The 26,676-nt window shown below is 39.3% G+C and overlaps 1 long non-coding RNA gene across 2 annotated transcripts in view; it reads right to left on the bottom strand.

Moving 5' to 3' along the window:
- LOC107310797 overlaps positions 1-26,676 on the bottom strand; it is a 385,718-nt gene that overhangs the window by 265,073 nt on the left and 93,969 nt on the right. For both annotated transcript variants that reach the window (XR_001553731.2, XR_001553730.2), the window contains exon 2: positions 106-167. This is a non-coding gene — a long non-coding RNA (uncharacterized LOC107310797). The remainder of the gene's footprint in view (positions 1-105; positions 168-26,676) is intronic.

Genomic DNA, 26,676 nt, shown 5'->3' on the forward strand with positions numbered 1-26,676 from the left:
ACCACAAGATCAGGCACATAAAACTTGTGAAAAACAACTGATTTACAGGTAAATGAATAAACAGAGGAAACTTGTCTGGAGGCAGAGCAATAACGTGAGCGTTACCTTATCAATTCACAGCCTAGTCATTCACGTGAAAGATCTCTTCAAAGCAGCTGTTTCAGACTCTGGAAATTAAAGTAACAATAAAAATATAATTAAAACAAATACATACATCATTATTATTCTGAAAGGTCTCAAAATAAGAATTAACTAAAAGCCAGCTTCCCCTTAATGCAGCCCCACACCTACTCAGGACAGCACAGCCCTGCAGCAGAGGCACAGGGCCTTTAGAGAGCCCTACCCAGCCTAGCAAACACACAGGCAAAGCACGCAGTTAGTTTACCAAGGAATAACTGCTTCTCCTCCCTACCCCTTCCCTAAAGATGGCAAAACATACATTATTTAAAAATTAAAGGCATTTAGAGTAATAGTCCTCTAAATGCAAAGTATTTATTTCTCCTTCCATCGTCGGTAGTTTATGGCGTTGTTCAAGTTGCTTTTGATTTTTGGTTTCTTCTTTTTTTTTTCCCCCTGCAGTTCACTTAGTGTTGGGCTTGTGCTGAACTCATCAATAAGAAATGAATTTTGGTAACTTTCAAAACCACTATATTATTTTTCCTTTTATTTGTAGGGAGTTTTTCTTCTCTCAGTGGTATTACTGCAATAAGTTAGTCATTATTTCTTTATGTTTTCCCTCCTTTCTTTAGTATTTCATTTCCCTTTACAGCACATCTCATGATCACAAAGAAAATAGAGACACTTATTTCTTTTAACAGTTGAAATTGCTGCAAGTGATTTAACTGTCATTTAATCTGATTCCTCTATTCTGTCTGTGGAGAAATATGTTTAATGTACTGGAAATTATGTTAATAAGAAAAAGCATTATCTCATTTAATGAAATAAATATACAAATATTTCAAAATAAAATAAAGAGGCAATCTTCACTGAGGAAAAAATGTCTCTTATGGTTTGCATAAAATAAACAAATGATAAAAATTAATGAATACATTGAAATACACTGACAAAAATTATGCCTAAACTCAAAAGGAAAAGAAAAACACAAACATACAAGGAGACAAAAGGGAAGGTGACTGAACCGCAGCTCACCAAATCAAACACTTCCTGAGACAACACGGAGGCAGGCAAAAAGGATCAGGGCAGAAATGATTGTTAAAAGTTATTTTATCGCCCAAGGCAAAACTTCATTTTCCCTTCTCAAAATGGGGTTGAAATAACATTTTTTTGTTTACTGACCGCAATTCTTTCATCCTTTAATTCTTTTTTGGTCCTTTGCCACAAAGCGTATTTAATCGATGGCCAAGGATCCAAACTCCTCTGATTTAGTTAATCATAACAGTCAGTAACTCCGTTTCCAGGTTTTTACATTACGAAGTATGTAACTACTAAGGTTAAGCAAATATTGTTAGTGGTGAGAGAAAAACTTGCAGCAATTATGTAATAAAAGCATGACCACTGCAACAGAAACACATAATTAGCGATTTAATTACAGGCATCAAAACAAACTAAAGATGTCAATAAAAAAATCTACTGCGACAAACTGATTTCATTTCCCTGTTCTGCAATTCTAGATCTTAATGCACTTCTTTATTGTTCCTTTTTTTCCTTTTTTTTTTTTTTTCCCAGAAAAGAAGCAGTGCAAAACAAAATCAGATGCTGGGTGCCATCCGTGACTGGTGGGGATTTGGTTTCCTTTTTCGCAGGTGCCTTCCATGCAGCCAGCAGCTCCCCTTCACAACCAGCAGCACAGACAAGGGTGCTGCATGGCAGGCAAGCCTCAGCCCATCGTCACAGCCTTCCCCAAGGCACTTTCATGCACTGTTTTCTCCCTTTGCTTTCCCCTTCTTGCAGATTGCTACGGATCAGAACAGCTCCAGCTCAGATTGTCACATTCAACCCCATACCTAAAGCACGTTCCCTACAATTAGCAGTTATACAGGAAAGCATCCGGACAGGTTTTGAATATCTCCACAGAACTCCACAACTTCTCTGGGCAGCCTGTTCCAGCGCTCTGTCCCACTGAGTTTTGCACCCGTGTTCCTGTTGCTCCCTCACATTCTGTCTGAATGTGAAAAGAGCCCAGACACATCCTCTTAACACCCACCCTTTATATACTGATATGTATTGATAAGATCCCCACCTCAGTTTTTTCCAGGCTGAACAGTCCCATGTCTCTCAGCCTTTTCTCACATGGGAGATGCCCCAGGCACTGAAACATCTTAGTAGCCCTCTAATGGACTCTCTCCAACAAGGTTTGTATCATCAGCTTTGTATCATCAACAAAGTTGCTGAGGGTGGACTCAATCTCAGCATCCAGGTTGTTGATGAAGGTGTTGAAGAGGGCTAGACCCAGCACCAACACCTACACCTGGGGAACACCACTAGCTACAGGCCTCCAACTAGACTCTGTGCCACTGATCACAATCCTCTGAGTTCTACCAGTCAGCCAGTTCTCAGGCTAGCTCACTGTCCACTCAATCTATCCCATACTTTCTCCTCTTACCTAGCAGGATATTATAGGAGATAGTGTCAAAGATTTTGATGAAGTACAGGTATAAAACATCCACTGCTGTCTCCTCATCTATCCAGCCAATTGTGATAGTCTAGAAAGCTACCAGAATGGTTAAGCACGATTTCCCCTTGGTGAATCCATACTGACTACTCCTCATAATCTTTTATTCCACCCTCCTCCTTTCCTAACTTACTTCAAGAGTTAAGAGATTCTTATCCTCCTGATAACAGGTTTTCCCTCATGGGAAAACTCCAGACATGCCACTATTTGCAGAGATCATCATCATGAGGTCCTACACCTGACTTACTGTGACTGGATGCCGAAGCTACACCATATACACAATATACAAAGCAAATCGCATACAGTGTTTGCTTGGAAGGGTAGACTGTAATTTATGTGAAAGAAGTAAGCTGTTTAAACATAAATTTAGAATCGCTAATACACATATATTATATACATAAAGCCCGACTCTATATCAATACCAGGATTTGTTTTTAATGATTTACTCTCTTTTTCTGCTAAATTTCAATCCTACAGAAAATAACTCACTATAGCTTTCGTGATCAGGGTTTACAGAGATATTCAGAAGGGGATAACCCTCTAAATTCACAGCTTTACTTTTCTAATTCGAGGTTTACAGGGCATTTAAAAACAAAACCTAAAACCCATTGTATTTCTTTTATAACTAGAGTGAAGAATGTTCGGCAGTACAAATGAATTAGGAAATTACTCTCCTGCCGTGAAAAAACATTATGCTGTTAACATGCAGATATGCACTCAAAAAAACACTAATTCAATAAGATGAGAAAGTAGGAGGTTTAGTATAAAACCTTCTCAGCTTTACTAATGTGAATGTCAATAACTGACAGCGATAACTTGCCTATACAAAGATGCAATGCACCCTGAGAACCTGACTGCCAATGGCAGAGCACGTCTTTGCCTTGCAGCAGCAGTGGGCACACACCTTGCCAGGATTTATGGCATTTATGGGTGCTAAATCAGCAGAAGGCAGAAGGACACCCAGCATTGTCCAGAAAGAGCCCACAGACCAGGGCAGGTTGTGGTCCACTGTCACCTCTGCTTGGTACCGCTTCCAGCAGCCTGAGTCCCTCCCCAGAGTGTACCCACTTACACCCACAGCTTGTTATAAAGTCATCATGGATAATCTCATCTGTCCTGTTCTAGCAGTACTTAAGGGAACTGCATCAAAAGAATGAAGCGCAACAATTTTTGCTTGCGATTGCTTTGAGTGATCAGAAGTCTACTGACATGAGCAAAACATCTTGTCAAGCTGCAAAGGAAGAAACCCCACAAAATCTTTACTTTGTTCTTCTAAGAAACAAAGTAAAATGCATTAAATTTGTGTAAAAAGCACTCAACTCATCTACATGCTCTGCGTGAAACAAGTCTGACTTCTTACCCAAAATTTAATAAGAAAAGTACCTGTTCTTAGAAGTGATCATCCTAATACAAAATCTTGCTTATTTTTCAATCATTAAGCCCAAGCTTTAGAATGGACACCTGTTCTTCTTAAACTTTTATGGCTTTGGGTTTACTTTGGTGTTTTAATTAACGCGTTTGTATCTTCTGATTGCTGCTGCTTCTACTCTTAATAAGAAAAGGAGGGAACAGCAGACTCCGAAGATGGTATTCAGCAATAAATTTCACTACACAGGGTGGTTTTTTTTAATTGAACATCCTTATTACACTGAATTTCAGCCATCTTACACATTAAGCTTTTCTCCATTTGAGGCTAAACATGGATGAACTCAAAATCAGGACTTACACCTTGTATCTGGAGAGCAGATCTAGAAATACAGCCCTTCTCTGCCCATGCTGGGACTGAAGCTAAAATCTTTTATTGGTGCACAGTTTGGCTCAGCTGGAGTTGCAAAGGAACTTGCCACACCAGTGCCAATACAGACCACAAGCACACAGAGTAGATGCTTTGTGCCCCTTGCCCTAAGACAAAGCTGCTGGTTTGTTCTGCAGCTGTATGTGCAGCCACTTGCTTTTGTTATACCAGCAGCCCCTTTTGGCTCCTGCAGATTGAATACACCACTGCAACTGAGGCTGCGACATCAATACACAGATTGAAAGCTGGAAGTAAAAAGCTAATAGTGTCTTATGTACTTCTGAAATTTCTCCTGCCTCTTTTATGTAACTCCTTTAGCCTTTTATCAGCCTTTTTAAACATATTTGAATTTATTTGATTTTCACATTTTCTCCCTCTGTTCCTCTAATGAAAAGAATTAATTTATATACCTTTGAAGAGAGCTCTCTGCTTTCCCACAATGCAATAGACCATTCTTCCTCCAAATGGGTGTAATAATTTTGAACCTCAGTAATGTGCACAAACACTGAATCTAGAAAATCAAGCAGGTGCTGAAACCAAAAGATAGAAATGCATGTTTGAGCAGAAACACAGAATTTGAATATCTTTGAAATCTGTATCTCCTCACCAATTTTAATTCTTTTTTTTTTTTTTTCTTTTTTAAGTATTTCTAGAAGATGCACTGTTGCAAAATCCATTTTTCCACCTCTGCCTGCTCAGTGGAAATACACCACTAACCCAGCACCACTGAGAACTCACCAGAAGAACATGAGAACGGCAAATTTTAGATCAGGGGGAAAACTAATCCAGGCTGGGAATTAAACAGGGACTCAAAAACTTCATCCTTCAAGATTTCTACTCTTTTCTGTTTGTCTTTAAGCAATTGCAAGGGTGGTCAGCAGGTATTTGGTATACAGCACTGAGAATTCATGTTGCAGACGTAGCATCATCATGTACAAGAATGGCCCCCATTGCTGAAACCAGAGGAAACTAGCCACAGACTACATAGCACTCAAACACAGTAGCAGAAGAGCATGAGTAGAGATAGATGCTCTCAATTTGAGTAATACAGAGTTTGTGTTCTGCCAAATGGGCCTTTGTCCTTCCATATCATTATATCAAGTTGACCTGGGAAACCATCCACAAAATAATAAACAAAGACAAAACAAAAACAACCAGGAACAAGTAGCAATCATCGTGAATTATGCTGAAATTCACTAACTCACCACACTGGGATTAATTAGACATTCATCACATTGTTTTCCAGGTAGCCCCTTTTAAAGATCTATACTTGAACGGAAAATAAGCAGGTTATGGAAACAGACACAATACCTATATTTAGGTAAGTCATCAGACATGTAAGTCTGCAGACCTGTAAGTGTCCCTGTTTCCAGTTTTTCATGAAACTCCAAAGTGTCTCATTTCTCATCAGCTCAGAAACTACCAGCAGGTAAGTTTATTTGAGCTATTTCTAGCATGTCTGTACATGATCATGCATTGCTAGAATCCAGTGAAAAACTGCCTACAAGTACAATTTCACATTGCCAGACTTCAAAAGATGGTCTGTGGTCCTTCCAATCAAGTACCAAAGAAAGGCTAAGGCAGGTTCTCCTTACCCTTATTTTTCTCCCTTTTCTGTTGACTTCCATACTTGCAGCAACAGCCCAATGTCGGGCAATAAAATTAGAACATCAAAGATAGCCCAACTAGAAAGCAATTTATCACTGTAGTATTCCAGGATATAGAAATCCTATTCGTTAAATAAACATATTTCTTTAAAGTGTCAACATAACCAAGAAATTTGATCTTCTAGACAATATTCCAGGCTTGATGCATTTTTATTGCTCTCCAGTAATGAAGTTTTAACTCTTGATATATTCCTCCTATTTAACTGCCATTTCAACAAAAATAAAATGATCAATTTCCAAACTTGGTTCAGGCAGATCTATGACATTGTGCAGAAGAATGTGCCCACAGTTGTTCTTTCTGAAAGCACCCACGATTATGCTTCAACAGCAACGAATGGCAAGTGGAAGAATAAAGAATGTATTTAAATGCATAACAGAACCGAGGCTATAAATTCATTTTGCACTAGTTACACATGTAAATAAGGTGCACCAAGTAACTTTTTTCTATATTTGCAGTTTGTAAAGTGCTGGTATATATGTAAAGCTCCCATGTGGTGTAAATGGCATTGTTCTATTAACTTCAGTGAGTCGCCTGTATATACACTGTAGATTTAATGATGATAACTTCTATTCAAAGTTACAACTACAGAAAGAGATTTGAATGAACAACTTGAATTACATTTATACTTGTCATTTGGGATTAACTAATCCCAGATCAACTCTGTACATAATATATAATTGCATATCAACAATATCAGCCTGAAAATGTGTCTCACTTCTTCCAGCAGTTTCCCAAGTTAAGCATTTTTGTCCTGCTAATGAACCTTTTGTTACAGCAAATATGATTCTGCAAGGAATTTAATGCATGTAAATGTAATGACACAAGAGCGTTACATAACCGGTTTCCTACAGGAGTTTATACTGTACAGAATATAATGAAGCTAGACTATAAATGATGCATGTACCTGCAAGGGAAAAGTAGCACTTTTTAATTTAGTGGATCACTATAAATAACATCATGGCAAGAAATGTTTTCAAATGATTCAGAGTGTTTGGAGAAAAATCAATCAATATTCCAATGACTTATTAAATCCAAAAAGGGGGGAAAAAAGACACCTAAAAGATTAGAAGGCACTCCTTACCTTCTAAGAAACTTAAAGGAAGAGTCTATAATCCAAATCTTAAAAAAAAAGCAAACCCAGCCACTTCATTCTAAACAGAGAATGTTCTCACTAATGTTTTTGCCCCAAGTTCTGCATCGTTGTCCTCTTCCCTCCCTCCCTTTCAGCTGAGCAGATTCCTTTAAAAGAGTGAGAAAACACGTGTACCTAACATACTGCTGAAGGAGCAGCTTTGGAAATACACCCATCACCCTAAAACAAATAGCTTCTTTGACTTCACTCAACTGAAAGGGACCATTGTACTTCTTGCATCACTCCTGGATTTCCCTAAGACAATGCTGTAATTGTTAGTAAGTTTTCTAAAACTTTTTGTGCTATAGTTATATATGTTATCCTGAGCAAGAAGTGCTCCTCTTGCCACGTGTGCAATAAATGAGTGTACAAGCAGATATTCAAGTGTCTCTATTTTGCATACAACCGCCTCTCAGTTTTCTCCCATCAACTTTTTGTTTGACAGAGGGAATGTCACCTCTACCCACTCATTCTCATTTTGGTACTTGTAAACTCAAGGCAAAGAACTTATAACTAAAATGAAATGATAGTAAAGAAATTAGTGCTGAATTTTGACGACTTAAGGATTCATTGAAGAAAAAGAGAAGAGAAGAGAAGAGAAGAGAAGAGAAGAGAAGAGAAGAGAAGAGAAGAGAAGAGAAGAGAAGAGAAGAGAAGAGAAGAGAAGAGGGGGAGAAAAGGGAAAGGAAAGGAGAAAGAAAAAAAAGGAAAAAGGAAAAAGGAAAAAGGAAAAAGGAAAAAGGAAAAAAAAAGAAAAGGAAAAGGAAAAGGGAATAAACAAAAAAAGGAAAAACAAAGGAAAAAAAAGGAAAAAGGAAAAAAAAGGAAAAAAAAGGAAAGGAAAGGAAAAAAAAGGAAAACGGAAAAAAAAGGAAAAAAAAGGAAAGACACAAAAAAAAAGGAACAAAGGAAAAAAACAAAAAAAAAAAGAGAAAAGGAAAAGGAAAAAAGGAAAAAAAGAAAAAAAAAAAAGAAGAAAAAGGAAAAAGGAAAAAAAGAAAGGAAAAAAAAAAAAAAAAAGGAAAGGAAGAAAAAGAAAAGAAAAAAGAAAAGAAAAAAAGAAAAAGAAAGGAAAAGAAAAAAGAAAAGAAAAGAAAAGAAAAGAAAAGAAAAGAAAAGAAAAGAAAAGAAAAGAAAAGAAAAGAAAAGAAAAGAAAAGAAAAGAAAAGAAAAAGAAAAAAAGAAAACCATGTTTCTGAATATTATTGAGATCTAATATTAATAATGTTTGAGTTTGGGGTTGTTTCTGGTTTTTGGATGGTTTCTGGTTTTGTTTGTTAAATTGAGGCAGAAATAAAGTCAATCATTTCAAAGCAGTTTTTCAATCCTGTAAGCCAAGTGAGCCCTACAGAAAATATCCAGGTGCAACACAAATTAAACCACGGTGCAGCTAAATGTGTAAAAGTGTAATTTTAGTTCCACAAAACAAGAAACAAAACAAACCGCTATTTAAGTAAGGAAGCAAATAATGTGGAAGTTCTGTTTGGGATATGGAAGAAGATACAACAAACTAATTTGTCATACGAGCTGACAATGTTTGCACAGCATTTAAAAAGAAAGCACGGGACAGAAGTAGCAGAACTCTGGGGACCTGTGTATAAATTGGACTTCTTATCATGCATATTTCATTGCTATGCAACTCTTCCTTCCCAGTTCATACATCATAATATATTGCTAAAAAGTGCAATACAGATTTCCAGTCCTGCAATTGTTTGTCTGTGTGAAGCATTTTAATGCAAGTGCCCCCTGCACATTTTAGAAGCTGACTGTAGATCCCTGCATCAGAACGTCTGGGGCACTAGGACTGATACCTGCATGTCCACAACAGATCAAGGAGTGTCTTCCAGAGCAATGTTTTTCCAGTTCCTCCCAAGTGAAGGCATTCCAACAGCCCTGAGGGCAGTCAAACTCAGACTGCAGGCGTTTACAGCTTTCAAAGGCAATGAATACCATATCAAAAACAGTTCACACCACGTTGTGAGGTTGTATAATTCTGATTCTGATAAAATATTATATCCGATATAAATAATTACTTTGCTCGTTTTATACGTTATCTTATTTTACTCATATACACAGTGTTAAAAGCTAATATATTATTCAGTAGCTATAAATGGCCTTTTCTGGTCTTTTCAGCAGTGTTATTGTCTTTCACATCCTGTCAGAGCATTAAGATGTCATATAACTTTGCAACAATTTACTGCATGAACCAATGTGCACTGCGCTAATATTATATGGATGACTAAGTACGCTGGCGTTGCTTTATTAAAATACATGCTTTAACAGTCTGCCCAAAGTGTGGGCTAGAACGTCAGCTGCAACCGCCGCAGGAACAAAAGAAAGGAAGAACACTGCATTTCAGAAAGGACTGCTTAGCACAGTATGTTCAGGCTGACACTTGGAGCAGGCTGCACATCCCCGAGCTGAGGGACAGAAGGCAGGTGCACGAATGCATCTGTAGTGAGCTGACTTCCACCTCACTGTGCTGGGCAGCCACACCGAAGCTCTCCTTAAATGCACGCACTGCAACTGTTGCAAAACAGTTATTTTAAATGCTAACGAAGGGATGACTCCCAGCTATTGTCTCATTGCAAGGGGCAAGCGTACAACAGTGCAAAAAAGCCAACATTGTTGTTTTGCAAGTGAGAAACAGTACCCTGACACAGCAAAGACACAGTAAACGCAGACTTTAAACTGGAATAGATACTGTCTAGAGAAATGAGCCATTAAAATAAAAATAAAAATCACATTTTACAGACAGTTTTGGACATTCTTTGAACCATGTAGCACAGGGAGGCAAAGCAGTGGTGCAGCAGCACAGGCAGAGATGGGGCAGGATCAGTTCTCCTTGATGCTTCTCCAGGTAAAAAGCAAACTACAGCACTACGACAACCACCCTCCCTCTGAACAGGACAAGAGCATTTTCTGCCTTATAGGATGTTTGCATCAGTTGGGTACCTGTTGCTTTCACAGTGAGCTGGACTATTACAAGATTGATGATAAGCTCAAACACAATACTTGACCTAAATACATTATGTAGCAGTGGATGCCTGTTAAGTAGGTCAGCACAGGCTCTTAAAAGTTATGCAAAACTTATTGCTGCCACACAGCCAACATGTCACTAGTCAAGAAGTATGAGAATCAGTTTGTTAGGCTGAAGGAAATCTTGTCTCACGAAAACCTGCAGTGCCATAGTTAACATGCCTTAAATCACAGAATACGCTGCTTGCCATATGTCTTTAGGCCTCCAAATGAAAGAAAAGTGAGGTGGGCGGCCAAGGAAAAGTCTGACAATCCCAAAGATGATCCTGACATTCCCATACATACAATACTTCTCTTTAAATATAAGTGCTCAAATAAACATTTTTCACTCTTGCAGTCAGACAAGTTGAGATTTATGGGGTCCTCAGACAAGCCTGTCAAGCAAAAGCAGTCTGCAGTTAGCAGCAATTACTCAGATAGCTGTACTACTACTGGCTTGGTCTCAGAAGCTCCTACGTGGAATGATGTAGAGAGGACAAACATGGACTCAGCTGTTGCGGTATTTCTGTGTGAGGCAATACATCTACATTGACCAAAAGAATGCTGTACTGACTGAAATGAACAGGGAGCTGCTTACCTACCTCTCTCTCCATGTGTCTGTGCACCAGAGAGCAGAGACTGAATATGCCTTGCAGAATGAGAAGCATCTCCCACCAGTGAAAAGATCTGTCGTGGTTGGGAAGTTTTAATGTCATGTTATGAATCTTTCTGGCATTTCCTGACTCTAAATCAGTAATGTCTCCTTCACACAAAGCAAGTCCTTCAGTTTTTTGTATGCTCCTGCATGACTGAGCTTCCAGAAGAGGTAGAGGCCAGTCAGATGCTGGTGGCTCATGTTATCAAACTCCAAACATTTATAATAGTTAGACTGAGTTGAATTTATAGCTTTCATACACTGGGTATTCTTCCCATATCAGCCCATTGTGGCAAAGCACAGCAATCCTCTAACGGATCAGATGAGACTATCCCAAGCCAGACCTTCAAGTGTTTTGTAATAAAAGCCCAGTAGATCCAGATTTCGGGCACCATTTCCGTTACTAATCCATTTCAAAAGCATGACATCATTGGCATCATGTTCTCATAAGTTACCTTCAGCAGGCACACAAGCATGGCCATATTGCTGAGATCTATCAGTACCCTCCTCCCTACAAAGAAGCTCTTCTAGACAATTACGTATAAGTAAGGGAAAATGTACGTCAGCTCTTTGCATCTGCTCTAACTATAGTGGCAAGTCTACTGGCAAATGTCAATAAAGAAAAATATAAATGAATCACTATTTAACAATAAAAGGGCTGTACTAAGAAAAATACTAGAGGCAAAACCACCCTTCGTTCTTGAGGGAGAGTACATCATCAAGCCTGTCTTGATGAGGAAGTCTTGTGAAGGCTTTCTATTGGCCTCTCAGTACGTGCTTTATGCATCCAAGTTGCATACTTCAGTTAACATTTAACTCAGAAGCTTTTCCTTTGAGACAAGTGATTATTTTCTTTTCCTGCCTGACCCAGTGAATACTGCAATTCTCCAACATGCTATGTTTGTGCCCTGCAGGCAGCATTGTCCCACCAACTTTCCACCGAATGCTCGTAACACAAGGCAAAATGACAAAAAAAATAAAATAAAACGAGGAGCATTATTTTGCATATTGAAAAGAAATTCATGCTATTGTATTTCTTCTTTTATTGTTTTGTTATTTCATCATTGTTCACCACAGTTCTTTCCTTCATTTGCAGAGTTTGGGTTTTAATCTAATGGCCATTCAATAAAAATGTTGCTTTTAAGGGTTTGCATATCATCCCATTTTCTCTTCAACCCTTCAGCAACCATATGGCAAGCAATCAGGTCTGCAATCACTAGGTCCATATTATGTAGAGCATGATTTCAGCATTATGCTATTACCCATCTGTTTCTGTAGAAAAAGACATGAACCCTTGTATAAGAGGTCAGTGGTTTCATTGCACACCGTATTCCAGAAATCTATCTCTGTTCACTTGAGATCACTTTTGTGATTTACTGTAGTCTTTCAGGCCAGGATTTATTTATTTCTTTTAGCACAGACAATCATCACAATTTGTCTGTCTGTTGTATAAAATTATTTGTAACTGTCATTCTGTGCACTTACGCTCTCTAAGTTAAAGATGCTCTCTTGAGATCATGCTATTTTCTTAAATGAGAGGGGAAAAAAAGTAAAAAAGTGGAAGGCTCACCTACTTTCATTTGTTTAACAGATTAGTCCGGGAATAATGAGGTTTGCTATTCAGCATCAATTTACTTATGAACTGCTAAGAATTGTCTCTTTTGATTTGCTTCTTTGTTTTTGTCAACTTAAAGCATGCAAAAATGAAAAATTCAAGGGTATTTGAATTCTGTATAAGAGGAATGTGCTATAGAAGTGCAGACCTCACAATGTTGGGTTTTAATTTGGCCAGGTACTCAAATCCTGTCGACAACAAGTCAATGAACTTCAAATGCAGGCTGTCAAGTCTTAACGTTACAGACTACTGCCAAGGAACTTAACTGCTGGCCATTCTGCTGCTGAACGTATCGTGACACTATACACTATCCAGTGTACGCCCTGTCTCCCTATCACCACAGAGTCTATGCCATGACAAAGAAATACAGAGATATGTCTAAAATGAAACTCAACATACCTTAAATGTTATGCTATTCAGTGCCCGTACAGCATGTTCAACTGGCTAGCTATGCTTCACTAGAGAAACACAATAGAAACATCTTTAGCAACATCTTTTAAGCAAACCACAAGCTTGATCTGAAAAAAAAACAAAACCCACAAACCCAACATTTCTACATACAAGCCATTTAACGTCACATAACTAACCTTTTTATAGGGAATTTGAGTCTGTAATTGCACATTTGTCACTCTCATCCCAGACTCTGAGAGCTCATGGCAAAAAAAAAAAAAAAAAAAAAAAAAAAAGGGAAAAAACCACAAAAACGTGAAGGAGAAATATGAAATAAGAAAAGGTTGAGGTTGAGGTAGCCTGATATAGAAACATGGCAAGACATCATGACTTGTCTTGACATGAACTGCAAAGCACTACAGTAACAGTCACACCACATCAGATACATGACTATGCAGTGACACAAAGATGAATAGGACCAACAGGACAAGAAATTGAGCAAATCCATGTTATCTTACAGGAATTTTATTGGAGGTTTTGAACAACAAGGCTGGAAACCTTTGCTAGATCCTACCAATATTAGGCAGTTGGCGGAAAAAGGTGGGAAGCAGCCAAGTTCTGGAAAAAGCTGCAACTGCTGATGTGTCTAAGTAGGAAACAAAATCAGAGGATTTGTAGGGGAAGTGCTCAGAGTCAAAGGGTGGGCACACTGTTACAGGGATATCAAACACCTGGAAAACCTCAAGAAGGAGAGAGTAATAACGGATGTAATTTGTGAGATGTTCCTGCTAGCTATGCACTTCTGAGAAGTCAATTACTTTGTTGAAGGAAGCTGAAACAAAGAGAAGTTAATCTGGTAAAGCCAGACACACGCACACATAAAAAGGGGAATAGAGAAAAATCACAGAAGTTTCTAAAACATCTGCAGTTCATTAAGGATGGAAGAAGCAGCTGAAAAAATCTAATTCCTGAGCTTCTGTGGCAGAAGCAAGGCCTTAAAGACCAAACTCAAGTTGCGCGGTGAAAGGAAATCCTGCATCTTCAACAGAGTTCCAGTCAATACTGCAGTACAATGAGTGACCCAGATCTTTAAAGTGGCTCCTTCTCACTAATAAAGATTAAAAAATAGATCTGCATTACAGCTCTTGGACAACATTCAACAAGGCTTGTTTAACTCATGGAGCAGGCTGACTGTGGGATAAGCATGGAAGTTTGATCCACTAATAGGAGAATTAAGCTTTTGTAATGTATGTTTAAGTCTCAAATGCTAAATGTCATTTCAATAATAAAATCATTAAAGAAATGATACATGGATATATTAGGCAGATTAGGTAGAAACAGGCAGACAGATTAGATGGGATGACCATGAAGAAGAAAGTAAATATGAAATGGAGAAAAGTAAAAGGTGGAAAATTGAATCTAAAAGAATATTATAGATATATGAACTTGGCAAACAACTGCAGTGATTCCCCTGAAGAAAGACATGCTAAGCTGCCCAAAGAACAACTGGTAACTCATTTTCCCCAACTTACTTTGCTCTTTGGCTATATATGGTAAAAACACTATAAAAATCAGGAAAAACTTAAAATGTTCAGAACATAACAATGGAAATTATGGGCTCTCAGCTAGCAATTACAGAATAAATGCTATTCAAAAGCTGATATAATAATGGCTAGCAAAACACATTAATAAAGTTTGACTTCTATTATTTACTTTTTTTTTTTTTACTTTTTTTTTATTTACATGTTTTGGGCAACCTGAATGACACATTGTTTACATCAACAGTGCTTAATGCTTCAAACTTTAGTAAAACACAGCTAGAGTTAATTAAAGTGATATAATCAGGGCATATCTCCTCTGATATAAGAAGAACAAAGAACGAAACAGTGTTTATTATACATTCTAGTAATTATTCACCAAAAGCAAACAAACAAACAAAAAACAATAGAAAAAAAGGGTAATTTTCAATTTGAAGATAACTTTTTGAGTTGAAGAATCTCACTTTGATGTTTGCTAGCTGCTGAAGTAGTACATTTGGGAGTGGACATTTTGGCAAACAAGCCATGTACGCACATGGATAAAAAGTCATTTTAAATAACACTAATGTTTAACACAAACTGCTGAAAGAAAGACAGTTCAAAGTTAAGGCTGACAACTCCATCCTTAGCTTAGAGAACCGAGTTATAAAAATCTCGGCATCTTCTGCCAGAAATGATGTAAAACTGCATTCTGAATATGCTAGCTTTTGTTTCATTTTCCATTCTCTGATTCTTTCTATTAATTTGGTGACTTGAAGATTTTTGTTCTATTTGTTTGTTACGATGGGACCACCTCAGTTCCTTTAATCAGCAAAACATCATCAACACTTAGAAGAACAGGTTAAGAAACCTCACTTTGTACAGTCATTCATCCACCTTTGTAACAGCACGTACAGCCACTGTCTCAAGCTCCCCCTTCAGCTACATGATGAACTAAATCACACCCAAAAGATGCTAAGACTCCCAGAAAAAAAACACCTCCAGTCTCATTTACCTTCCAACAATCAATTCTCTCCTTTCTGCAGAGTTTATGTGCTCATGGAGTCTCAAGTGAGACCAAACTCCAGTTCACCAGCACTTTAAATGAAGCCAGTTGCCACCATCCCAGACATTCTGCAAGCTTTACTAACTGTAAATATCCAGAGTTTGATTTGTACGCAAAACCCAGAGAGTTTCTTCCAGATTTGGGCATGGATCTTTCACCATTATGCATGCCAATGGTAAAGGACCAGGCAGGAATGGTTAAGGAAGCACTGCAATGAAGTGGTGGCAGGAGCCATCAATATACAGGATTTATTCTAACTTTCCAAACTAAACAAGACTTGCCAATACAGTTCTAGAAGTAGCTGGAAATAGACACCAAACAAAAACTGATGTTTGTGGTACACACTCTCAGAAACACTCAAAGCCAGCTGTAGCCAACTCTTCCAATGTACATTCACAAACATAGCAAAAATGACAGGGGAGCTGATGTGCAAAGACACGGTTGGATGTTATTCCTTATTAAATAATCATCTGCTGGCTAATTGGAATCACTACACTTGTGTTAGCACTGAAAATAGTTTTATCAATTGATATAATAAGGTACCAACTCATGCAGAAATTAAAGAAAAAAAATGCAATTCCAGGACATGAGAAATTACTGAATTACAGAGTGGTTTTTAGTGTTCTAATTGAACAATTTACTTAGAATATCGGGGGGGGGGGGGGGGAATGATTCATGCAGTTCCCCACCTCCACAAGCAATTTTTGCCAATCCATCTGCCACCCCAAATGTTTAGTCCAAAGAAACCCCATCAGTGGACTTCTGCTCCCTCTGCTGGATCTGCAAAAATAGGTAACAACAGACCTTCCAGAGACCAGTGCAAAAAGTAGTCTGCTTTCACCGGCAGAAGGATCCGGTCCTACCACCAACTCCGAAATGGTACTAACATCAGTGGTTAAGACTGGCTTGCAAACAAGCAAGCAAACAGCCATGATACACTTAAATAAACGAAGACGTCAAAATATGGGGTATGTCAACTAAATGTAAAAATGAGAGCTTATAGTTTTTTAGTGCTCTCAGAATATGATATGCAGTGGAAGGTACAAAGAGATGTAATTAAAAGGAAGTGACAGAGCCCATTGAAGCTTTCAGCCCTCCTTTCTAGCTGTACCAGTTGTTTCCTTCTAGCACATGAGCATGCTGCAACATGAGATGATGGCTTATTGCCGCATGTGACGAGAGAAAAAATATCATCCCAATAATGGACAATTAAGTCTGGCTTCTGTGTTCCAAGTCTGAAGCAAATAAATACTGAATTGCACTGAAACCTGTGTTCACGTGAGCTTCCCTGTAGCCTTCAGTACACACACGTTCCTTTAGTGTTTGACTACTTAGAAATCACAAGTGTCGAACTGTTTAGTGACTGATCCACCCATCAGTAAATTGATCCAGTGATAAAACCGTAAAGAGCCTGTGCTATTTGCATTTATAGTCTGTTAGTCACAGGTCACAAAATAAATTAGTAAACTGAACTACAAGGCTTCCGATTTGCAGCAACCAAATCTTCTCAATAATCATCTATGCTTAAATACACAAATCCCCTAAGTGATAATAATTTCTTTGCCAGCTAAAACTGTAACAACACCACCAACAACAAAATGATTTCCCAAATGCTTCGATGCAGCAATCACTCTAAAGAAATCAGACAAATGAAAGTGCACGATTTCTTGTTAATCTACTCCACAGCATAAGGAATATTCAGTGACCCGAAATGCTAAAATCACCCCTTCAGGGCTGTCACAGACTGATCCACCAGCTTCATAAGAGAAAACTGAGAGGTGTTTTCTTGCCCAAAAGATCAGGAATCCTGACACGGTACAGGTGGCAGCATCGCAAATCCAACCACCACAAATGCAAGCAATTAGCATCACTACTGGCAGCATCTGAAAAGCAGCCAAATTCATGGAGAGCAAACAATTCCCCCACTGCTCAGGTCGAGCCTACAGGTCAGGGCTACAACACGCGCATGGACATGGCAGGGGACCCGTCGTGCTCCTGCGATGCCGTTTATCACGCTTCTGTGGCCAGCCACTTGTGCATGTGGCTCAGAAAAACACCACAAAAAATCCAAGGACCTGGCACTTTAAATCTCTTATCATAAATTATTTGGTGAGATACGTCCAAGGTAACCATTTAAACACAACTGTTGTCGGAATTAGGTCGCTGGCGTGCCTCGGTTCTCACTGACACGGCCCTGAAGTGCCACTTCTGGAGCAGTTTTTGCATTTTCGAGTCAAACCCTTTTTTGATAAACACGTACATAACTTACAGACATTTCAAACATGTTCCTGTGATGTCTTCTTCGCAATCTGCACTGCGTTCAGTTTCCCTTGACCTATATTAGGGATATTTAAATGTTTAAAATATTATTCATTTCATTCATATGCTAATGACTGTAAACAGTGCTCCAGTCAACACATTCCAGAAGCCTAAATAGATTTTGCTACAGCTTAACGTTTTCTTGGTAAATTATGTATAATAGTTACTAAATGGATGTGCTGAGGGCATTGTAAAGTTGCTGCTCAGCTCTGCAGTAATAAAGGTACCTTGCAGTTCTAACAAAAATAAAAAAATTTAAAAAATGACAAATACACCGTGGGAGTTTAAGGGAAAAAATCTCAGGACCTGCGTAGAGCAATCTTTTGGCGGTGATAGATTTCTGTGGAAGATGAAGGAAATATTAAAGACCAGGAAGTGTGCAGTTTCGGCACGAGATGCTTTGTTTCTGCACGTGTGATTTGCTCATTGTCACTGCGGAAAGGGTGCAAGCAGCACTTGATTCATCGCTGCACATGCCTTCCTGATGCTAATCTCGTCTCTCCACTGTGATATTTCCCAACAATGCTGGTCATCTAAATACCGCTAATCCTTTTAGCAGGCACTAATAATTATGCATTAGCACAAATAACATTAAAGCTTTTTTCAAATAATTACATATATAATGGATGTGTCTTTAAAAAGTTGTTTACAGCTAATTAACCAATGAATAATTGTTTTCTCTTCCTGAAACAGGAGAAAGCTTATCTTGGAGTCACAGTTAAAAACGTTCTTTCTCTCTCAGTTTTAAAAACAGTTTTCCCAATGTTGCTGGCAATTAAAACTGTTAAAAAAAACCAAACAACTGTTAGACCAAAATTTCCTTATAGTAGGTTACAATTCGACCCAGTAGAATTGGTTTTTAAAGTACCGCATCATTTCAAATAATTTCCAATTTGGATCATCAGCGAATGGTCGGAACATCACGAGACCCTACTCTGAACAGTTTAGATCCTTCCCTATCACAGCGCAGGCTGCTTGTTGCTATATGACTAGTTTAATTGTGGGCTGTAATAAAGGTCATAATTAATATCCCAACACAGACACTAACAAACAATTTTAAATTGCCAGCATAATCAAATGATGCAAACATCTATGAGCTACAAAAGTTCATTGCCGCAACTGACAATTTCTTAATTGTATTCAGTCATTCATGGAAATTTTATTAACATCGAACTGATGTATCCTGCCCTTACTCTGTCACAACACCAGGGATCTAATTTCATTATTTTCCACAAGATTTGCTTGACTACTGCCATGATTCTAATATTGCTTTAGTCCAGATGTTTATGCTATTTAAATTAGGAAGAAAAGGCTTTTGGGTAAACACAATTAAAGAAGGTTGGGGGGTTTTTGTTGTTGTTTTGTTTTGTTTTGGTGGTTTTTTTCCTTCAAATTTAGTTTCACAAACTTCTTTTAATTAACGAATATGGCTGCAAAGTAGATGGGTTTTCCTCCTTCATTTTTTACGCTCGTTCCCCACTGTGTGCAGCACACACTCGGTCGACGGCTCCATCTCTTTCTAAATATAACAACCTTTTAATTTTTCACTTACATCTGAGTGCTCATTAAAGTGAAAGATAGCAGCACATGACAACTGCACTTTTTGTCCTTTTACTCTTAAATCAATCCCCAATAACTTTTGAGCAAAAAAGGGATGCTTTCAGCCTTCCCCCCTCCTCCCATGGTGTGGAAGCAGCTCTCTGGCAGCAAGCGATCCCGTTTCTCTAATATTTTAAGTGTTCAAAATTAATCTGTAGCATCTCCATGACAGCAGTGGGATCTGTGCAGCTGGAGAACTAGAATCAGAAGGAGAATTTTGCTTCTGCTTTGATACCATCTGACTGCACTCGTTTTCTTCTGCTGGACAACAGTATTTCATGGACAGCAAGTTTTTTTTCCCCCCCAGGAAACAGTACTATGATAAAGTAGGATTCACCTCCCCTTGCTAGACTTAAGGAAAACTTTGTTTCCTTTTTTATTTATTTTTTTTCATATAAAGCAGTGGAACGCCACATTTAAGAGCTAATACACACAAGTGCACACTTCCACAACATACAGCACTGTTTCAGTAAGGCCAGAACAGAACCGAGCAGCGAGCACACACTTCTGCACCGCAGCACATGCACTTGAACAATAATCCTAAGTGCAAAACTGTTGATGATTTCAGTATGCACAACACAGGCTTTCAGAAATAAACTGTCTTGGGTGAGTATTTTCAAAGGATGCTAACTGGAGTTTGAAACCAGGATTTTGTCAACATTTGGAAGAAGCCTGAATAATTTGTGTGATTTCAGCCGGCTGAAGATTCACACCACGCTGTGCCAGACAGTCATCAGATGCACCGAAAACTTACTGCTGTAATTAGTTAGCAACTGCTTCTGTAATTCACGTGCACACTGCTATGTACGTATGCGGCCCTCATAAAGCTACATATTTATTCTACACATGGAAGAGGTCATCGGCACCTTTTCACCGTGAATTCCTTTTTCCTTTCCTCCCCAAAAATGTGGCTGAAGGATGACACAGCTTGATTGATCTATGCTATTATTCTTGCGATGTGCCATACATTTCTCTGAAGAATGTGCCTCTCGTTCCATCGCCCACAAAACCTTAATGTGCGGGAGTGCTCAGAAGCCAGAAGTTCGATTTGCTTGCTGTTGGCACGGTTGTGTTTTGCTACATGGCAGGCAGACAGCTCCCAGGGCTGCCCGAGCCCTCCGGGAGCCGCACAACGCTGCCTCGTGTGTCACAGCCAGCCAGCTCCTCATGCTAATGCTGTTCAACATGAAAGCCGGGCTCCTCGTTTTCACTGCTATTCTTTTAGATGTGACTGTGAATAAGATTTAGGCAGCCCAAAACATTTCATGTGCATGATCAGGGCGTATTTTTTATACAACCCTTCCAAAAACCTGGCACTACACCTTTAAGCGTTCCTCAAGTTCCACCATGTGCTAATATGGAGATCTCTGTTTGGCAATCTTTCTGAGTAAACCATGTCAATTTTACAAAAACTAAAAATATTGTTGAAAAAATATTATCCCAAGAACATACGTAAAATTATAAATATTCAGCACATCAAGCTTTTGATATACTTTAGTGCACATGAACTGAGTAGCTGTCAAAATTACAACAGGCAACTCAAGTAATTATGCAGATTTATGCAAAACATTAACAAGAAGAATTAAATGCACAAATGAGGTGGCTACACTTGAATTGTTAAGATTATGAATAATTACCATGAATCTTTTTGCTCTTAATATAACTTGTTTTTGATAAACAAAGCCTTAATTATCAGAATACTTTTGAGAATTTTGGTGACCTTCATTAATCTTACAAAACAAGTCTCTTGTGTTCTGCATTGTAAAAGGCACATGCTTAGAATAAGTACACAAACCATGGGAAAAGCAGATATTAATGGCTACTACAAACCAGTGAATGATACCTCGGGTTTGAAGCACATGGCATTCAGCACACGTCGATGAAATAATATTGAGCATTGGGAAGTGCTCCGCGCTGAATAACATCTGACAAAGGCTGGAGATGGCTGCTGCAGGAGAAAATATTTCATTTTGCAAAATAACAGGTTGCTTTAAGAACGGAAGTGAAATACCAGCCTCCTAACTTCTCATGTCTGAGAGGCACTGGGGGGCAATACATCCTTCACGGGAGCAGCGCAGCACTCAGCACATCCCTGCCTGGCCCAGGGCACTATCCCAGGGCAGCACGCTGCTGACGGGCAGGATGCAGCAATCAATTCTCCTTCTGTTTGGCTGGTTGTTTCTGCACTGCTTTCTTCCTTCTTGAACCCCTCTGTTAATTTCAGATTTAGTTTGTAAGGCTGTCACCAGCAGCGTAACAACGTGCCAAGCAGCAGCCACAGCTCTCCAGAACGCTACCATGCTCCCAGCTGCCGCTGCGTGCCGCTTCGCCCAGCCCAGGCACATGCCTTGGGACCAGAAGTAAGGAAGAACTTTGGAAGCATTAAGTCTTTAATGCCAGCCACACTACCTCTTCCCCAGAGAGCAAGCTGTCAGATCAGTGGTGGGTTTCATTGTAAAATCTCTCTGAGGGACTGGAGTTTGTTTTGACAAATGTCAAATAGCTTTGATGCATAAAAATTAACTTAAGGAGGTCATAATTAGACAAAATACAAACTTGCATTTCGCTGGTACTCGCATTGCTTCATAGTGTTGCAAAACAAGATTGAACCAAATGCCACCTGGACAACCAGAGCTCTGTACAACATGATCTTCTGCTTAGAACAAATCCTCTATGAAATTCCTGTTCTCCATGAGAAACAGCATGAGCACAGACTCAGAAACAGGAGGCTGTTGCTACTCACCCTGCCACCAGCCAGCAGGGATGCACTTCACCCCTTCCTTAGAGGGCTCCCTTGTAGCTGTGAGTGTTGGCCAGCCTTCAGACATCAGTCCTTGGTCCCTTTTACAAAACCTTTCATTAGAACACCAACTGCAAAGACTTTTTTCCACAGACAAAGCTGACAGTCAACAGGTGGGTGCTGCACAGTGGCCTCCCAATGATTACATGCTGGCCAGAGAGGAGCCAGCAAGCAGCAACCACTTCAGAAACATCACTGCAGCCCATGCAGCAGGCTGATTGCTGCTCTTTTTGCTCATCTCCCAGCACTGCAGCTCTGCGCTCCAAGAGGTCTCTTCCAGTTTCTAAGCATACAGCTAACAGTTCACTACCTTTGCCAGATGTAGTAAATATTTTAATTAGTAGAGCAGGAAACATTGTAAATAACTCCAGCTGAACTGCACGCCTAAGTAAGCACTGAGACTTTTGTAATAATTCTGTTTGTCTTACAAACTGCTTGTGAGTTTGAAAACTTCATTCATTCAGAACTGTAGGAATCAGCACTGATCTTTCCCAGCAGAGCCGAATCATAGAATCATTAAGGATGGAAAAGATCCCTAAGATCACCAAGTTCAATCACCAACCCACCCCCACCATCCCTCAGTGCCACATCCCCACAGCTCCTGAACACCTCCAGGGATGGTGACCCCACCACCCCCTGGGCAGCTGTGCCACTACATCACCACTCTGTCGGAGAATAAATTGTTCCTAAAACCCAGCCTGAATCCTGATGCCCATTGCTGGCAGCAGGGAGCTGCAGTTGATAGCAGCAGGGTGACATCGTTGCACTGACCTGCCTACGCCACAGCTGCACTGTGTTCGCTAACAGGACCCCAGTTTGCCAGGGGAAGATGAGAAAGGCAGCCAGAGATCAGGCCGAGATGAAAATTATAAAATGAGCAGAGTTAGTATGCTATAAGTACCTTCTGTTTCCTATGAGGAAAAATAGGTAGTCCAAAATCCACGCCTTGAGACAAGCACAGAAGAAGGACCGCCTGCTCTTGCAGCATCAAGTCATTGTTCACGAGTTGCTCCAGGCAAACACACTGCGAGCCACAGACCTGGCATGCAAGTTTCCCAAGTAGCTCCAATTTTACAACCATGTAAAAATAAAACGAAAATCACAGAAGAAAAGTCTTCCGATGCCAACGCTGACAGAACCTTAACAGTAGCAGCACTGCTGGGAGCAGCCGTAACGATAACATTCTTACCACTACCCGTGCCTATTTCCTTTACTCTGCTAGAAGCAGTCATTTCCTAGATAATGAGCCTGTTTTGGAGAAGAGTTAATTTAGAACATCAGAACGAGGTTAGCACCAGCAGACATTGTTTTCTTAATAAACGATCATTTCATTTTAAATAAATGTGCAGTTATGCCCTGTCAAGATGTTCTTGCTTTGCATGAAATTTCCCTCTATTCAAAAGGTTACTGCATAACATTTCTCTTTAAATAGTGTTGACACAACTTTTACTCCTTCCTTATGTAAAAGCATGAGAAGCCATCAAGTTTACTAAGTAGACAACATTTATTCAGAGAGACAAGAAACACTAAGTAGCTACAGCTGCTTCTCCTCTGCAGTCTGTGAACGGTGACCACCAAATACCACGCAGCATCTCTAGGTAACAAAACAATCACACAGGTCACAGCTGAATGTGAACTCCTGTGCTAATCTCAAGATGGCTTGTCGAGTTTTCTCATCTACATGAGAATAGACTGTGCAGCCTGACTCCTTCTGGGCTGATTACAACAGCCTTGCATTCCTGGAGCTGTGCAGGAAATCCCACTGAGCCAGAAATAGATGGGCAAGAGTTGTGCTGCAAAGGCAAGCTTGCATGCCACTTGCATTTGAACGTAGACCATTCTCTACTAGGGAAGGTTCCTGAAACAATGCAAGCATCAGGCATAGAAGGGCCACCACCAGAAGAAGAAGGGAAGAAGCCTTTTCTTGAGATTCTCTAGGACAGGTTCCACAGAGATCAGCAATATGAACTTTGTGCTGTGCTGATTTGAAACCAGCAAGCTTGGCATAAGCTAGAGTGATCCAGAATTGCAATAACAGCTGTGACGCCGAGCAAGCTCCATAACAAGCTATGCAAATTATTATTTGCTGCTGGCACCTGGCTTCATCATTAAGAACAAAAACACAATGGAAAGAAAACTAGGAAAAAAAAAAAAAAAGAATAACAGATTCTAATTGGGAGGGGAAAAAGAATTTAAAGGCGATCATTCAGCTCATTCTCATCTCTCCTAATTTCTAGACATTCCCCAAAGTCAGCCTTCTCTTTGGCTTCTGAAGCAGGAAGCCTTCTTCTCTGCCCTAAGGGAAGGAGAGAATTTTGAGAGCTCACAGAACAAGCTCAGGATGGAGCTGAAAAGACAGGGCCTATGATCACATCATTCCTCTGACTGGTTTACACCTTTCATTTACATGAACATGTCGGATGGAAGCATGCTTTTTCCAGTGTGATTTCACAGACCTTGTTCTGCTGAGGCCCAGGTGTGATGAGATGTTTCCATGCTTGTTGATGGAAAGCAAAATATAAACCAGAGACAATTGTTTTCTAAAGATTCTCTAGTCTTTGTCTGGTAATACAAACTCTCATTTAGCATGCTAAGTAGCCATAGATGCATGCTGCAGCTGTTGGTTGTGAAATGAAGGCTCTTCAAAACACACTAAGATTCCTGACAGATATCAGAAGATCGAGAAAAGTGTCTCCAATTGTCAGGGCTTTCCAAGAGCACACAGGTATCTAAATGCAGAGGAAACCAAGATGTCGAGAGAAACTTCAAAGCTCCCTTTAAAGTCTTTAATGAAATCCTAAAACCACTTAATAAGTGGACTGAGTGGTCGCCTTTCCTTTGGCAGATGCATAATCAAGGTTTGCTCCTTGAGGTAAAAATGAACAAATATTATTAGAGGGAATTCATTCCTGGAGAGCTTTTACAGCTGAACATATAGCAGTGTATGGAAGATATTACATAAGGTGCTATTCAATCAGAATTCTCTTGATTACTAGCACTGTGAGGTGTCATGGTAGGTTCTACTCTAACTCCACATATAAATGGTCTTGGGATGAACTGAAAAATGGATGAACTTTGGATTAAAATAGAACAAATTTGCTGGAGTTAAAAACATTTACTTTGCACAGTTCTAGTCTGAGAACATTAGCAGTTCTGTATGACAGACTAAGGCCTTGTGCATGTTTGGGTTTCCATGGCTGTTAATAGGTAGAATATACACACGCACACGCACATCACAGACTGCCCCGCTGTTACTAACAACAATACATGAATTAATTGCTGTTTGCTAATGCCTTTTACTTCTTCAATCTACTCATACATTTTGTTTTAGTGTAATATAAAAATCCCACTTCTGACATTAAAAAGAGATTAAAATGTAAAGTATTGGTTTTCCAAATCAGTGACAGCAATGACTTAAATGCCTAATCCCATTAATTACTAACAATGATCACGGTTTAGTACTGCTACGGCACTGAAGTGTCAAACAAACAAATGTGAGGGTTGTACATCCTCTGCATATGTATTCACACAACACACTCTCCTGCTTCTTGCTGAGGAGGAACTCTGTGAAAAGTTCTGAAAGTGATCCCTAAAGGCTTCAGTGCTGGTTTTGGTCTTGAGTGTATGCCCCTGAAACAAAAGCAGTGCATGTACACGAACTGCACATTGCTGAGCATTCAGAAATTCTTAAAAGCAGAAGAAGCAACAAGCCCATCTGTGACACCTGCATGTCACTGTCCAAGAAAACCTCACTAACTGAGACCGCTGCCTTTCTTCAAGGCACGGCAAACATCTTAGAAAGGTATGTTATTTTCATTCATCCCAGGGAATGAGAGTAATTCATGCAATGCTGAACAGATTTAGGAATTCCCTTTAAAACTAGTTACTTCTTTCTGGCTTGAGTTCACCTCATTCTGGCTTCCTGTCCTTTGATTCTAACTACACTTTTGTCTTCTGTATGGCAGCTGTCCTGCCAATATGGATTCATCACATTAATTAAGGCACTGAGATTCAGTATAATGACTGTGTATCAGAATGTCTTCAGAGCCGTATCAAAATTATCACCTGTAGATAACACTACAACACACTGATGTTCTTTGGTCTCAGCAAGAGGTTAAAAAAAATAAATGAACTGTGCAAGTGTAACAAGTTTGCTTAGAAACAGAAAGATTCCCCAAGCCCTGGGACTTGCCTTCATTTCAGTGTGCTCTGTACAGAATGGACATAGAGTGCAGACTTTGGCTGCTTTAGCCTTTGGTACCCAAAGGTAAAAACAAAGAGGGCTACACTAAAATTTGCAGCCTCTATGCTGTACATTGTTATATCCTGCTTAGTTTGGGAAAACACTTGATATGGAAGCAAATACACAATTAGCAGCTTGTAAAATACAGTTTGCAAAAAAAACCCAACCACATTTAGTAAATCCATTGTGCTAAGCAGAGGGCAGTTTTTTGTTGTATTTGTTTTTTC

Source organism: Coturnix japonica, chromosome 3 (genome assembly GCF_001577835.2).
Source record: "Coturnix japonica isolate 7356 chromosome 3, Coturnix japonica 2.1, whole genome shotgun sequence".
NCBI classification, from domain to species: Eukaryota; Metazoa; Chordata; class Aves; order Galliformes; family Phasianidae; genus Coturnix; species Coturnix japonica.